Source organism: Echinops telfairi, unplaced genomic scaffold, assembly GCF_000313985.2.
Source record: "Echinops telfairi isolate 266 unplaced genomic scaffold, ASM31398v2 ScPeMD7_7466;HRSCAF=8504, whole genome shotgun sequence".
NCBI classification, from domain to species: Eukaryota; Metazoa; Chordata; class Mammalia; order Afrosoricida; family Tenrecidae; genus Echinops; species Echinops telfairi.
The window spans coordinates 6286388-6297934 of NW_022111366.1; the positions used below are offsets into that span (position 1 = coordinate 6286388).

General features: G+C 53.3%; 1 non-coding gene across 1 annotated transcript; it reads right to left on the reverse strand.

Annotated features, from left to right (window-relative positions):
• Positions 1 to 11178: 11178 nt before the first annotated feature.
• Positions 11179 to 11314, reverse strand: LOC115873171. Its single transcript, XR_004048266.1, has one exon. It is a non-coding gene; the product is annotated as a small nucleolar RNA SNORA2/SNORA34 family (small nucleolar RNA).
• Between the last annotated feature and the right edge of the window lie 233 nt (positions 11315 to 11547).

The following is an 11547-nucleotide window of genomic DNA, read 5'->3' on the forward strand; positions in this document are numbered from 1 at the left end:
ACACACACACACACACACACACACACACACACACACACACACACACTCAGAAAAGAGCTGCGAGAACCAGCTGACCCTGCCCTGCGCTGAGTGCGATGGACGACCGCGGGCAAAATTCTAGTAGTTTCCAGGGCGCACAGCATGCGGCCTCTCCTCTCTGCTCCCAGAGAAGCAGCGTTGACCTGTGACAGTCCAGGACCTTGAATTCCCTCAGCGCGGACCACCCTTTCCAGGGATAGGTCAATGGCCCTGTGGAAACTGCAGGAGGGCTTCCAGAGAAAAGATGGCATCTCCCTGAGAGCGCCTGGGTGGTACAGATGGCTAAGCGGTCACCTCCTAACTGACAGGCCGCTGGTACGAATCCACCCAGAGGCACTTGGGAAGGAAGGCCTGGCAATCTGCTTCCACGGAAAATTCTCCAGGGCCCAGCTCCGCTCTCGAACACGCTGGGCTGCCGCGGTGAGTCGGAATGGACTCACAGGGAGCTGGTGAAGTGACCCACAGAGCCGGTTCCTCTCCTGCAGGAGGGGAACTGCTCTCAACACAACACGATCAGAAACTGTGAGCAGGTTTTGAGCAATAGCGTGGCTTGGAAGGGCTTGTTGGCCTGTCTGATTCCTTTCCCATTGGTAGGGGGTCTCCCTCCAGGTATCAGTCTGCTGGCCTTAGGGCTTGGCTCCCGGCCTGTGTGAGCATACCCGGCCTGTGTGAGCACACCTTGAACATCCTCCTGGAGCTGCGCAAAGGGGGCTCCAGTGAGAAGGTGTGAGCTCCCGCTGGGGGTGGGCCAAGAAAGGCTGCACTGTCCAGGGGCGGTGGGGTGTAGTGGGAGCAGCGTATGCCATTGCCACTTCCCGGACTTGCTTCTGGTGGGTGTCACATTGCGCGGGTGCTGACAGAGGTGGCTGGCGCCGTTGGCAATCCCAGCTGCTGAAACATCATCCGCAGAATGCAGGCCTCTTGCTTGTGCCCCATTGGAGGGCTGGGGTGTCCAGGGGCTCAGAGAACTCCTGATGGACACATTTATCTTGGCGAGTATTTTTTTGCCGAGGAAACCCATGCCACCTCTCAGGTTGTCCTTGACCTCACAAGATGCAGAACTTTCCATGAACAGCTCCCCTCTGGCCACCTCTCCTCAGAGGGGTATCCCGTGTGTGCTGGGGCCTGTTTGACCGCAAAACAACCTCTAGAGGGAAGGGGGGCCCTCCCCACTCCCTCCCTGTGCCCCCTTGTCCTTCTCTGGTCTCACCCCCTCTCCTCCTCCCAGGCTCCCTGTCACCTTCCTGCTCACCTCTCTGTGATATCGATTTGACTGATTAATCATTACAACAGCTCAAAATTCCACTGTGTTTCATTAATCCAAAGGAAACTACCCTGCCAGCTGCCCAGCACTGTGGGCACAAGCCCGCGCTCTGCCCAGCATCCGGCAGTGTGGAAATATCTGCACTCCTATGATGGCAAGGCCAGGTGAGGAAGGTGGGAAGGCATCAGTCACCCACCAGGGACCCCCCAAGAGAGCCTGTGGCTGTTCAAGGACTCTAGCGGTAGAACGCGCTCTGCAACTCCAGGGGTCCCATCTGACTGGGGTTGCCGGGAATGGCACAGTTTGGCATGTTTACAGCTTTGATGATGATAGGAGCCCCCGTCGCATGAAAGCGAAAGGGCGAGAGAGGGAGGACTGTCCACTTAGCTTGAGGTGTGGTCGGATGTGACCTCTTGCCAGGCTCTTAAGCGTGTCCTTGTGCTGTGGGTCGGCTGGCCTGCTCTCCCAGTGCTGGCCTCCGGGCCTGCCGAGCTGGGAGAGTCTTGGGGGCAGGCTGACTCATTAGAGGAAATGCCATGTCCGCCCGACCTTGACCTGTCATCATACCCTCAGCCACAGGCGGAGGAGACATGATGGCTTAATTCCCAACGTGCTGTCAGGTGCCCAGGCCTTTGTCCAAGCCTTCCTACCTCCATGACTCTATTGTCCATCTTTCTAATGTCACCTGCTCTGGGCTGCCCACTCTCATTTCAACCTCCCTCCCTGAGCTCCAGGAGGGATTCCCCAGCACCCGCCTTCACCCTCTCAGAGTGTTACTTCTAAATCAGCACCTCTCTCCGGGTCATTGTAACTCTTTACTGGAGTAGAAAGCCTGATCCTTCTCCTGAGGGGCAGGCAGCTGGTGGTTTTGAACGCCTGACCTCCTGAACAGCAGCCCAAACCATAACCACCAGGTCACCTGCATCAGGATCCCTGGTGGCCTAGTGGTTATGTAATCAGCTGCTAACCAGAAGGTCAGCAGTTTGAGATCACCAGCCTCTCCATGGGAGAAAGACAAGGCTTTCTACTCCTGCCCAGAGTTGCTGTCTCAGAAAGCCACAGGGGCAGTTCTACCCTGTCCGGCAGGCTCACTAGGAGTCAGCATCAACTCATGGTAAAGTGTTCAGGGTGGAGGTGCCTTCCAGCCCCTCTGCACTGGCAGGACCCACCTGCTTCTTATTTTCCTTTGAGTGCTCAGTGCTCTCTGGTCCTACATCATCCCTGCAGTCAGGTGAATCGGGGGTCATTGTGATCCAGGGGGCTTTCTCTCATTGCCTGACCTGGGAAGCAGATTATCAGGATATTTCTTTCTTCAGCCGGAAGCTCCACTGAAACCTATTTAGTATCATAGCAACACATAAGCCTCCACTGACAGGTTGAGGGGTGGCTTCACATGCGGTCTATTGGTCACGAATCAAACCCAAGTCTCTTGCATCCTAAAACACAAACAAACAAAAACAAAACCCACCACACTCACTGTCATTGGGTCGATGACGACTCACAGCAAGGCTAGAGATCAGGGTAGACCTGCTCCTGTGGGTTTCTGAGACTGTAAGTCTGCGCAGGAGTAGAAAGCCTCATCTTTCTCCCACGGAGACGCTGGTGATCTCCAACTGCTGACCTTGCAGTTAGCAGCCCTGCCTGTAACTACTATACCACCAGGCTCCTGCATGCATGGCAAGAAGGCAAGAATTGGGACCTACTGTCCCATGGGACCTACCGTCACCCAGCAGGTGCCCACAGGTGTGGATGAAGGGCTGAGTGAACATAGCCCACCCCTTCCAGAGGGGAGACAACTGACATGCCATGTCCACCACCCGTGGACCATCGCTGACCGAGAGGAGGGGGAAAAACTTGCCTCTCTAGTGCAAGTCATTTCTTGAAGGGGATGAAGATCCAGCCATTCAGCCACAGTATCCACTGTTGAATGCTCATCAGTGTCAAGTACATGTGCATCAGCAGCGCTTGTGTATGTCTGTAATACATAACATGCACTCACTTTGAAAGTTCTCTCCACAAGCTGGACCACTCGAAGCAGGAGTGTGTGTGTGGTGGAGCTGAGCGGTTTCGGCACCTGCATTAGGTGAGAGGCCGAGGTGAGAAGGATCTGCGTGCAGCGAGTAGCGTCTGCAGGAGCCAAGGAGATGTGGTCAAGGGTCACACGCACACAGAGTCCTCGTGTGTACCATGCCAGCCAGGTGGGAACGCCATGACAAAGGCACAAAGATTCCCTAGAGACGCCTTCATCTCATTGGCCAGCTGAGGTACTCATCGGTGAAAACCCCCCCAATGCGCCTGAGACTCCACTAGGCGTACACATATCCCCTCTGACCAGAGGCCCCAGCATCACAGTGTGTGCAGGCCTGACTGGGCCTGGGGGCTTATGGGAGCGAGGGCGAGGAACACAGCAGAGGGAACCAAGAGGTCCAGGGGGAGGAAGATCTAGCCATTTCCTAACCCCTTGAGGTCTGATGGGCTCCAAATGCGACTTTCATTTTTGGGGTGCGGGGGGAGGTGCAGGCCTAGGGTGTACTCATGGGCCCCAGACTGGTCTGAATATTCGCACCACTCGGAGTAGAACTGGCTCTCCAACTAGGCCCTGATAGCACCAGCCTTGAATCTGGCCACCGGGAGCTACTTTGATCAGAGTGGGTCCCTGCTTATAGCGCACCCCAGGCCAGAACTATGTCTGATTCCACAGAAGGCAGGAGGACAAATGGGTGACATCTCGTAGGGTGCCGAGTGCTAAGCATGGCGGGGAGAACTACTACCACCTCTACCTCACACACAACCTCCACCTCTAAGTCCACAGCCTGAAGACCTGTGCCGTGGTGGCCTGAGAGGGGAGCTGGCCAGAGTCACCACGTGACACCTGGGAGTTACCCTCTCACAGTGTCCACCCCACTGAGCTATCTGGGGCACCGGGGATGTGAGAGGGCAGCTAAACCACCAGTGGGGGGCTTCTCTCTTTGGTGGCTTCGCGGGGTGTCTCCTGTTCTTACTGGGACTCTGAACCAAGGGAGAAATGAGCAAGGGGCGTGAGTAGCATCGCTCCATGTGGCTGCCATGATTACCAAAAGCCACTTCATGATCCTCGGCCCTTTCTGCTGGGAAAGGAGAGATCCTTGGACAGGCGACTCCTGCCTTGGCGTTTCACTCAGCTGACCCAGAGAAGCAGCTCTCCTTTGCCCCCAGCCACGCCTCGCTTGTGAACGAGGAGCGTGATTCACATCTGTGGGGAGGGCAGCTGCACTTAGGTGAGCCTCATTCAAATGCCAGGCAGGCACAAATAGCAGCATTCTGTGCTATGAATAGCTTTCCCAGCTGTTCCACGGGAGACCGAGCTGCCTTCTTATCCAAAGTGCATGCACATGGGTCTTACTTATTAGCTGCATCAGGCGCCACGGGCCACCTACCTTTGGCCCCTCGAGTCCAGCTACGCGCTCTTTGGCCCCTCAGGTCTCACCGCAGTGAAATATTAACTGGTGGTGGGACAAAAGGGCCTAGGAGCCACCGCAGGCTCGCGAGGAGGAAGGATTCCTGAAGGGGATGTTCACTGACCTGGAATTTTCCATGACTCTCCCATGACCGGTGCAATGTTCTCTCCTGGCCACAAAGCGATGACGGCTGCCGGAGTGGCATGTGCTAAACAACCCTCAGCACTCGTCCTCGCTGTCCTGGACGACCTCGGGCTGGGCTGCGGGGGTGGTGGGAGTGGATAGTCTGGGAGTCCGGGGGCCCCAGCCCGGTCTCCCTCTGCAAGCTTGGGGGCGCCAGCAGGTGTCCCGAGGCTTCTCTTCTGTCTCCTCAGCTGTCAAGTGGGGAGGCGGCACAAAGACTCAAGGGTCTTTGCGGGCTCTCGCCTTCTCTGCTTTAGATGCGAGGGCCACGGAGTTGGTCTATTGCTAGCTCTGGGAGTCATATCTCTTCATGACCTACGGGAAGTTAGCAGGGTCCACCCTCTGCCACTATGGCTTTTATCCATTAAGCACTGTGTCTAACAAAAGGCCTGGGGTGATGCCGATGCTCCGTGAGTGTCCTTGGACAGGTGAATGGTGGCACCTTCTAGCTGTGGGCTGGACTGTCTGCTGTAGCTGGTGTCCCAGGGCGCTGAGGCCAATAGAGCGTGCCAGTTAAAGAGGCTGTGCTTTGCAGTGGGATGACCCCGGTTAGAACGTCTCCGAGCCCCCCTTTCTGCATCTCTAAAGTTGTTGTCCTGGGGAGCTGTCCATCAGCCTGACTCATGGCCCCCCACAGAGAGCAGAATGAGAGCCATTGGTTTCCACTGGCTGTGTCTGGAAGGAGGTTAGTGGGCCCTTGTCTGTCTCACTTGGTCTGGAAGCACCCCTGGAATGTGTTCAGCGGCACAGCCCCACACAAGATGCGCCCAATGGCCTGGTGGTGGCTGCATATGAAGTGCATGGGGGTGCCATAGCATCAACCCCATTAGTGCCCAGGGATGATGTCTGTAAAGCTCCTAGGCCTGGGCAGAAGGCTGTGTGTAAATTGAGCTCTTCTGGAGCACGCGCTTGGAGAAGATGGGCATTCCCCAGCGCCTCCCCAGTCCACACCGGCCTTCAGGCTGCCAGACCAGACAGAGCCTTTCCAGTTACCCTCAATGGTGGAGCTGGCTGTGGTCACAATGGTTTTTACGTTCCTGGCACCTCCCTCCTCTTCCACACTTACCGGAGCATTGGAATCCATCAGGCCCTCAAGAGTTCAGGACTCAGTTCCCCAGGAATGTACACCTTCTGTTGGTTAGATCGCAAATACCTCCACTGCTCTGCGGGCACCACAATGCACTGCTTCCCCTCACCGTCCCCCTCAGGGGGCTTGTGCTTGGTCTCGGGGACCTGCCATCCTCAGTTAGCTGGTCTCATGCCATCAGCAACAGCCTCTCTGCAGGACTGTGGCCCCCCACGGGCTCCAGGACCACAAACCCGACATGCTGCAGGGGAAAGTTCACAGTCCCAGCTTCTGGGGATGTCCAACAGGGAAACAACAGCACATGTCCCCACTCACGGGGGCGGGGTCTGTTTGTGAAGCACGCGGTGCCCATCTGAGGAACGTTCTGGTGCCGCTCCCTCCCCAGTAGGGCTGTAAGTGGAAATTTGTGAAAAGCTCCGGAGAGAAGTGGCTGAAGCGATTCTGCCTGGGGGTGGGGGTGGGGGTGGTGGGGAGAGATCACCGGATGTATCTGAGTGGTGTGGGGGGACTCTAAGCGTAACCGGCATGCTTTAAGCCTCAAAGTTTGATGGTCTATAAACCCCCCTCACAAAGCAGGGTGCCTAGACTCCAAAAAATTACTCCAATTTTTAAACCGTGTGAACTAGACACAAGTTTATTAGTGGTTAGCAGGGGGAGGGAGGACCACAGGGGAGTCCATGTTTAGGGGGCACTGAGGTTCTGTTGACGGGGGTGATGGCTGAAGATGAACATGATGCTCATGGACTGAGTTGAGTGCCCCCTACAGTAAGTGTCAACTTGGCTATGCCCTGATCCCCAGTCTCCTGTCACTGTCCTCCCCTTTGGGATGTGTTATAGGCAGGCTTAAGCTATGCTTGCTATGTTAACGAGATAGTATTTGGGTGGGATGCATCACTACTATTTAAACCATCACTCCTACTGAGGTTACAGCCAAGTCCTAGGTCCTATGGCAGGTGAGTTTCCCTGGGATGTCACATGCAGTACCTTTTATCCTTCAAGAGGTGCCAGGAGGCAGAAGCAAGCGTAGAGGAAAGTGCCTGACTACTACCAAGAAGCTAGGCATAAGGATTTCCATTCTTTAGGCTTTCAGTATCTGACAATGTTTCCAATGGGGTGTTTGAATTGTGATGCTAGAAAAGAGTTTCTAAAGTACCATGGACTGCCGAAAAGGACAAACAACTCTGTCTTGGAAGAAGTAGGGCCAGAGTGCTCCTTAGAGGCAAGGAGATTGAGACTTGACTTATATACTTTGGACATATTGTCAGGAGAGACCAGTCACCGGAGAAAGAGATCATGCTTGGTAAAGTGGAGGGGCAGCGAAAAAGAGGAAGGCCTGCAAGGAGAGAGATGGCTGCCAAAATGGGTTGAGGCATAGGAACCATGGTGAGGATGATGCAAGAGCGGGCAGTGTTTCATTCTGTTGTTGTGCATCAGGCCGCTATGGCTTGGAACTGACTCGATAGAACCCAGCAGCAACCACCAAGCAAGGGGAGCTAAAGCAGAGCATGTCCTTTGGGCTCCGGGCATGAGAACCTCTGCTGAGAACCTCCGAGAACCAGGGGAGGATTGATGCTAAAACCCATGGAAATCTCTAAGGAACCAAGCAGCAGAAGAGAATGAATGTACCCGGATTAGTAATTTCTTAGGGTATGGCAGGGGAGGCTGGGGGGAAATGGGGAGTACAAGACAGAAGAACATGTTCTAAAATTGACTGTGGCGGTTAGGTTTCTGGGCTGGTTTATGCCATCAATGTGTTCTTGCTTCTCAACGCTGAAAGAATTCATGCGGCAGAAGCACTTTTGTAAATCCGAGTGGCTTTTATGAAGAAAAGGGAAGCTTCAGGTATCGCAGTCTCAAAAAGTACACGCTGTCTCTGGAAGGCGTGCCAGGCAGCATAGGGACCGGGCAAGAGTTTGCATCTGAAGCTGGCCACTTCAGGGGAGCATAAGAAAACCAAACCAGACCACGGTGAAGGAATACCGGAACAGGATCGCAAAGTCAAGCGTGGGGACCCAAGAGCAGGAAATCCCAAGAGAGTGAGCAGGCTGGGCGAGAAGGCGTGTGGATGCTGGCACATGGGAGGAATCTCACCCTCTGACCTGCAAGAGCACAACCAAAGAAGAGAAGAGAGCGAGCCTGCCCTCAGCCTGCTTTTACCCGCTCCTATCCCCACCAGCTCGGGAGGCGTGGCTGAGGGTATTGGCTGATCTTATTGGTTGAGTTTAGGCACACCTGTGGGATGTGATGTCGTTAGTGCCTAGTCTGTACGTCCAGGTGGACCTCGCACCTGGCCTAGGTGAGTTGGGTCTGAGCATGCTCAGTTCTGGATTGCCCCACAGGTGTCTAATTAATGTGCCTGATTATTGTGGCATGGACAGCTGATTTTCGTTTAGCCTAGGCATTTGGGGGAAGAGAACCCCCTTTGTCCCTATCTAGCTACCTTTCATGGTGGTGATTTTACAACACTTTTTAGTATGCTGCCACCAATGAGTATATTATGTGTGAATTGTTTGTTGACAAAACTGTTATAATTCTTTAAATAAAAGCAAAAAAACATGTGCAGCTGAGAGAAAATGCAATTTCCCCATAAAGAAAACTAAGGTAGCATTGCCTTTCTGAGTGCAAACCTTGATAACGAATCATGGATTTTTGGCACTTAAAAAAAAAAAGCTGAACTGGTAAACGTTTTTTGTTCTATTTTTACCACAACTACCACAATCACATTTAAATAAATAAATGTTGCTAGTTTAAAACATCAGTATCGTCAACTTTCCTCTAGTTCCTAAAGGTTTCCTCCCCGCTCCCACTACCATGACTCGAATTCGACCTTGCAAGGCTGGCTAGACCAGAGGAGGTACACTGGTACAGATAGGAACTGAAAATACAGGGAATCCAGGGCGGATGAGCCCTACAGGACCAGTGGTGTGAGTGGCGAAACAGGGAGGGTAAAGGGAGAATGGGTAGGAAAGAGGGAACCGATTACATGGAACTGTGTGTGACCTCCTCCCTGGGGGACAGACAACCGAAAAGTGGATGAAGGGAGACGTCGGACAGGGCAAAACATGACAAAATACCCATTTATAAACTATCAAGGGCTCATGCGGGAGGGGGGAGCGGGGAGGGAGGGGGAAAATGAGGACCTAATGTCGGGGGTTTAAGTGGAGAGAAAATGTTTTGAGAATGATATACAAATGTGCTTTACACAATTGATGTGTGTATGGATTGCGATAACAGTTGTATGTGAGCCTCCAATAAAATGTTTAAATAAATAAATAAATAAATAAAATAAAATAAAATAAAACATCAGTATTGGGCCCCAGTTAGTAGACCAAGAGATAAGACTGAGTTCACAGCATAATGGAATGAACACCGACCAAGGGGCAAAAGACCCAGGCTTGAATCTCTGAGAGGCTTTGCCATCCATAGGACACCTGACCTTCCATGCACGGGACCCAGCTTCAATTCCTACTCCATGTACCTCCTGCACTGTCAGGGGTGGTTGGAGCATTGCTGTGATGCTGTATAGGTCTCAGCAGTGCTGCCAAATTCAGACAGACAAGGAAGAAAAGCCTGGTGAGTCACTCCTCCAAATCTGCCAACTAAACCAGTCCCACGCAGAGCTGACATGGGGCTGGTGGGGACTCCTCCTGCTGCGTAGGGATTGCTGGGAGTCAGGGCCTGGCCCCAAGACCTCATCTCTCTGTTCCTCTCTTCTTTACAATGGAGCTGCATAGGACCCTGTGAACAGGGCCTGAGTGTGAGCCCAGCACGTCATGAGTGCCCTGTGCCATGGACAGGGCCCCTTTGTGGAAGCAGGAAGGGGAGGATTCAGAATGCTTGTCCATGGGGCAGCTGTCTTCTCGACCATTTGGCCATGACCTAATCCCTTCCTTCCAGGATTTCCCCAAACACACACTTACTGCCATCAAGTAGATCCTGACTCACAGCAAGCCTGTGGGGCAGGGTAGAACTACCCCTGTGCATTTATGAGAGTGTAAGCTTTTATGGGTTCTCCCAAGAAGCAGCTGGTGGTTTTGAACATCTCACCTTGCGATTCACAGCCCAACTTGTAACCACGACACTACCAGGGCTCCTGGTCTTGGAAATGCTTCTTCCCTGATATAGCAAGTCCATTGAGGGATCTGGGGAGGGGAGGCAGCGGCTCCAGAGACTTCAGGCGGTGATGGGTGGTGGTGGGTGGGGAAAGGTGCTCCGGTGACAGAGGGGACACAGGGAGAATAAGCTGGAGACACAGGCGAGGCGCTGAGTCCTCCAGGATGAATGTTCAGACTGTGGAGGCAGAGGGAAGAAGGGCAGCCGAGCCCTGCTGAGAGGGGCAGGCCATCCCTCCGCTGAGCCAGGCTGAGTATCCGCCCTACTGGGAAGGTTGGCCCCATGGCGGTGCATGAGATGGGTTTAGGCACAGAATTTAAGGGGGTGCCACAAAATTCACTCATCAGGAAAGGTAATATTTCAGCGTAAATATATATTTTTTAAATCAGACTTCATTCCACCTCTCCCCACTCAACCAAAAAGATTCATTGTGACTGACACCTGTCATCCAGTCCACCCTGCCTCACAGTAAGCCAAAAGACAGGGTAGAGCTGCCCGCTGTGTATCGCTGCGATCGTTACTGTTTATGGGAGTGGACAGCCTCGTCTTTCTCCGGCAGAGACTAATGACCTGGTGGATCGCCAGCCAACGGCTAACCGCTATGCCACCCTCATGACTAGACCACAAAACACTACAGCCAAACCCACTGCCATCGAGGCGATACTGACTTACAGTGACCCTCCAGGGCGGCCCTCTAGAATGGCCCCTTTGAGGCAAGACTAACTCTTTACAGGCCCCATCTTTCTCATTTACATAAACCCAGGGTCTCCCTCGTATCCACCTCACCCGACTCTTAGCCATACTGGATGCCACCTCAGAAAGCTGGAAATGGACCTTCTCCTCCGGGCTTCCCAGAGACTCTTCCCAAAGTCGGAGTCGAGGAGGAGGAGTGGGGAGGCCTTACGTCGAGCTGGTTCGAGTTGGAGCCCGCCCACTGTGCTGCAGGAGATGAGCCTCAGCAACCTGCAGAGTGTGTCCAAATGGATTTGGCAGCAGTGAATTTGCTTTTGAGTTTCTTTCTGTCTATAGTGATTGTTTGCTTTTTCTTTTTTTTCAGATGTTTCTTTCTAATGAATTGACCATTACATTTCAAAGTTCTGAAATGGCCAACAGACCATAGGAAGACATTTCTTTAGGCTCCTGCTTGAAGCCAACAGCTCCATCAAACTGTTAGCCTTGATTCAGGGCCAAGACTGTTTGCTTTTTCTTGGGGTGGCTGAGTAGTCAGCCCATTGGGGACTGCAAGTATGCCCTTGGGCCTACATTTTATCCCTTTGGGGGGCATGTCTCAGTCTTTGGGCTGTAGGAATGCAAGCAGGGTGCAGTCAGTACACTGTGCCTAGTCATGGGTGTGGTGGGGGAGGCTAAGTGTTTCCATCAATGGAAATGTGGGTGTGTGTTTAGCTCTTTACAATTGGTCTCCA